The following is a 5,000-nucleotide window of genomic DNA, read 5'->3' on the forward strand; positions in this document are numbered from 1 at the left end:
AACGGCGGAAGTTTCCCGCACTCGTAATGTGCAATCCACACCTATAACTTGCGTTTCATGAAGAGTTATGTCCAATATGCGACATTCCCGCTGTCCCTATACATGAGCTGCGAGCTGTACCACGTACAAGCTACAGACGCGATCGCATTGCTCACTGTACTGATTCCCATGCCGAGCGATCAGCTAGGACGCGCCCCATCCATGTCGGTACCCGTGGGCGTCGCACTCGCAGTCACAAAAAACGCTGGGCAAATATATTTCTCGGAAGAGTAACGACAGTCCGAGCCTCCTGCGTGGGAAGAGTCTTTCTAGGCCCTGACCCACGGGAAGGGTGTAGCTTCCCCCATCCCGGACATTTGACGTCGTCACACTACCGGTATTGACTAATAGACTGATTGCTGATAATCATTAGCCATACACTGGGGGAAACGGCCGACAGGGCCGGCAACATAGTGGAGCCGCAGTGTCACTAATGTACAGAGATAGAACAGTTTCGACTGGAACCAGAGTAACCGTAGACACGGCACTGATTAGTAATAGATGCAGAGCCATCAGAATACAGATAATATATACAACCGTCCCTATACATGCTGAAAGACTCTGCACATAATGAGAACCACACGTCAGCCAGACACTCTTATCACACACTACTCTCTTATCACACACTACTCTCTGCCTGTAACAGGCACACACACACACAATATCTAACCACCAGCATGGAAGAACATCCAGTGCATCCTCTCCGCCACATTACACAATCCACACTATCATAACCAGACCGGGAGGTCCACCCAGAAAACAGAATATCCCACCCTTCCGACATCCGCCATTGCTCAGCTAAGCCACGAACACCCACACATGTCCTACACAGGGGTGCACCCAACATCACAATACTGCCTCCTGTCACAGTACACAAACAATGGCAGGAATGAAAGACACAGATCTGCCACAACCTTGGAATCGGAACGCCGCCTGTCATGAGCCACAAGTGCATCCTGACGTGACAAATCGGATGATCCCGCAGGCATGCACTTACGATAATCACTATCAACGAACCTGCCGCCCCCCCCCCCCAAATACACCTTTCCCTACAACAATGTGTACCTTAACCTAAGCTATATTGTACCTTAACTTAAGCTATATCGTACCTTAACCTAACCGACATTGCGCCTTAACCTAACCTACGTTGTACCTTAACCTAACCTACGTTGTACCTTAACCTAACCTACGTTGTACCTTAACCTAACCTACGTTGTACCTTAACCTAACCTACGTTGTACCTTAACCTAACCTACGTTGTACCTTAACCTAACCTACGTTGTACCTTAACCTAACCTACGTTGTACCTTAACCTAACCTACGTTGTACCTTAACCTAACCTACGTTGTACCTTAACCTAACCTACGTTGTACCTTAACCTAACCTACGTTGTACCTTAACCTAACCTACGTTGTGCCTTAACCTAACCCATGTTGTGCCTTAACCTAACCCATGTTGTGCCTTAACCTAACCCATGTTGTGCCTTAACCTAACCCATGTTGTGCCTTAACCTAACCCATGTTGTGCCTTAACCTAACCCATGTTGTGCCTTAACCTAACCCATGTTGTGCCTTAACCTAACCCATGTTGTGCCTTAACCTAACCCATGTTGTGCCTTAACCTAACCCATGTTGTGCCTTAACCTAACCCATGTTGTGCCTTAACCTAACCCATGTTGTGCCTTAACCTAACCCATGTTGTGCCTTAACCTAACCCATGTTGTGCCTTAACCTAACCCATATTGTGCCTTAACGTAACCCATATTGTGCCTTAACCTAACCCATATTGTACCTTAACCTAACCCATATTGTACCTTAACCTAACCCATATTGTACCTTAACCTAACCCATATTGTACCTTAACCTAACCCATATTGTACCTTAACCTAACCCATGTTGTGCCTTAACGTAACCCATGTTGTGCCTTAACGTAACCCAATTTGTGCCTTAACGTAACCCAATTTGTGCCTTAACGTAACCCATGTTGTGCCTTAACGTAACCCAATTTGTGCCTTAACGTAACCCAATTTGTGCCTTAACGTAACCCAATTTGTGCCTTAACGTAACCCATGTTGTGCCTTAACGTAACCCATGTTGTGCCTTAACGTAACCCATGTTGTGCCTTAACGTAACCCATGTTGTACCTTAACGTAACCCATGTTGTGCCTTAACGTAACCTAATTTGTGCCTTAACGTAACCTAATTTGTGCCTTAACGTAACCTAATTTGTGCCTTAACGTAACCTAATTTGTGCCTTAACGTAACCTAATTTGTGCCTTAACGTAACCCATGTTGTGCCTTAACGTAACCCATGTTGTGCCTTAACGTAACCCATGTTGTGCCTTAACGTAACCCATGTTGTGCCTTAACGTAACCCATGTTGTGCCTTAACATAACCTAATTTGCGCTTTAACGTAACCCATGTTGTGCCTTAACCTAACCTATATTGCGCCTCAACCTAACCTATATTGCGCCTCAACATAACCTATATTGCGCCTTAACCTGACGCACGTTGTCGCTGAACCTGCTCTGTAATTGTTATGCAACTCGTTAAATTAGTGTAGTGTTGCCTAACCGCAACCCTCGCAATATAGTTCGCTATTCGCACTGCCCGGTCCCCTGTGTATCGCGTCATGTTAAACACCTTGCAGGTGTTGCTGACTTTCCACATGCTCCTGCTATACACTCTAATGTGGATAGCAGCAGGACGTACATGCCCCCCCCCCCCCTTCCCCCCTGCCTTCGCAAGCTGGTCGTTGAGAAGTTTGCATGTTCAATGCCCTTCGCATGCCGACGTACTCAGCCTACGTTGTGGTACGGCCTGTCACCTGTCCGCCGATGTACGCAAAACCCACAAACTGTACTGCACATTGGTCCGTATGTACTGAATGATACATCGTGGCACATGTGTGACCGTACGACGACTGCGCCTAGCAACGGCAGACCATACAGTCCAAATATTGTGCACGCAGCTACGTGTCGTCTCCCTATAAGAGCTGGATTGCAGTGTGGTACGCCATTCAGACGTGTGGGAGGAACGGACGCCCTGGATGGCGATCAGCATGAGCAGTCTGTTGATGTGGTGGAGCGTGTATTCGGACGTAGTCGTCTCTTCTCACACACCGTGATAGCATGTTGCACCGCGTTCCACATCTGCGACATCCTGCAGAGGCCGGCTGACAGTCGTTCCCGCAATGGACACCGCATACGTACGGGGGCTACCTTCCACGTGTTCTCGAGGCGTGCACATGTTGTTGCGTCTATGTGGGCAGACGTAGTGTGTTGTGACACCTGACACAGGCATGCAATACTCGTTGCAAATGGCGATGGACGTCTACGTTTGCTGGTGACGTTACGCAAATGAACAACAGGTAACCCGTTGTGGTGCGGTTGTTCTCGCTAGAGGTGAATCAGTGTTGGCGACGATCGGTCGAGCTATTAACCGGTTGTTTCAGGGATACCCACCATGCCCACGAACGTGAAAGGGGACCCACCATGCCCACGAACGTGAAAGGGGATCTGGGTGTGAGGCGATACGCGGCGGTGGCTGGGTGGGACCGTCCCCGGCCGGTGAGGGGGGGCCGCCCGGCGTGCTGGCAGCGCGGTGCGTGGGCGCACGCGCTACAGCCGGCTGGTGGGGGCGGCCAGTGGCAGGCGCGCCGGCCGACGGACGCGGCAGGCGGCGCAGCTGCGCGCCGGCGCCCCCTGCTCGCGGCGCCTTGCGGCCAAAGTAGGTCCTCGCGGGCCCGGTGCGAAGCGCGGTGGCCATCTGCAGTGTGCTGGTCCGATTGAGGACTGTGTGCGCTGAGGATGCGCCGCCGCTCGGCGCTCGGCGCCGCGACGCCGTCTGCTGCTCGGTCGCCCCAGCGGTTCTCGCAGGTGGTTTGTATCGCAGCTGTGCGGACGTGTTGGCGCGTGCGCTGTGCTGGGAGAGTTCGCTTCGGCACCCAAGTGGGGCTTTTGTCCTTCTGTGGCGCTGGCGTTGGAGCTGCCGGTCACCGTAGGTGGCGCGTGTTGTCTCCCGCCGGCAATGCCACGACAGCACGCTCCCGGGCCTCTGTCGGCAGCGGCAAGCTCAGTTGGGAGCACGGGTGGTCGCACCTAAAGCGTCTACTCGCCTAACTCCGGGCGATTGCGCCTCTCTCGAACCCGACCAAGTACTTAGGACGGCGCTGCGCGCCGCCGGGACCTGAGAGGGTTTCGAGGTGTGTTGTGCAGGGGAGCTCAGCCTCCTCCTGTTTGCAGAATAATTGAGCGGACGCTTGCGTGTTCGCGCGGGCCCCCGGGACACACTCCCGGGCGGCCGGCTGCTCAGCTCTAGTTGACGCAGCTCCCTGGTTGATCCTGCCAGTAGTCATATGCTTGTCTCAAAGATTAAGCCATGCATGTCTCAGTACAAGCCGCATTAAGGTGAAACCGCGAATGGCTCATTAAATCAGTTATGGTTCCTTAGATCGTACCCACGTTACTTGGATAACTGTGGTAATTCTAGAGCTAATACATGCAAACAGAGTCCCGACCAGAGATGGAAGGGACGCTTTTATTAGATCAAAACCAATCGGTCGGCTCGTCCGGTCCGTTTGCCTTGGTGACTCTGAATAACTTTGGGCTGATCGCACGGTCCTCGTACCGGCGACGCATCTTTCAAATGTCTGCCTTATCAACTGTCGATGGTAGGTTCTGCGCCTACCATGGTTGTAACGGGTAACGGGGAATCAGGGTTCGATTCCGGAGAGGGAGCCTGAGAAACGGCTACCACATCCAAGGAAGGCAGCAGGCGCGCAAATTACCCACTCCCGGCACGGGGAGGTAGTGACGAAAAATAACGATACGGGACTCATCCGAGGCCCCGTAATCGGAATGAGTACACTTTAAATCCTTTAACGAGTATCTATTGGAGGGCAAGTCTGGTGCCAGCAGCCGCGGTAATTCCAGCTCCAATAGCGTATATTAAAGTTGTTG

General features: G+C 51.9%; 1 non-coding gene across 1 annotated transcript in view; it reads left to right on the forward strand.

The window, feature by feature from the left end:
• The first annotated feature begins 4,369 nt into the window (after nucleotides 1-4,369).
• The window catches only part of LOC126417711 (small subunit ribosomal RNA), a 1,909-nt gene continuing 1,278 nt past the window's right edge, over nucleotides 4,370-5,000 (forward strand). The window contains exon 1 of the ribosomal RNA XR_007575779.1: nucleotides 4,370-5,000. This exon is cut by the window's right edge and continues 1,278 nt beyond it. This is a non-coding gene — a ribosomal RNA (small subunit ribosomal RNA).

Source organism: Schistocerca serialis, chromosome 8 (assembly GCF_023864345.2).
Source record: "Schistocerca serialis cubense isolate TAMUIC-IGC-003099 chromosome 8, iqSchSeri2.2, whole genome shotgun sequence".
NCBI classification, from domain to species: Eukaryota; Metazoa; Arthropoda; class Insecta; order Orthoptera; family Acrididae; genus Schistocerca; species Schistocerca serialis.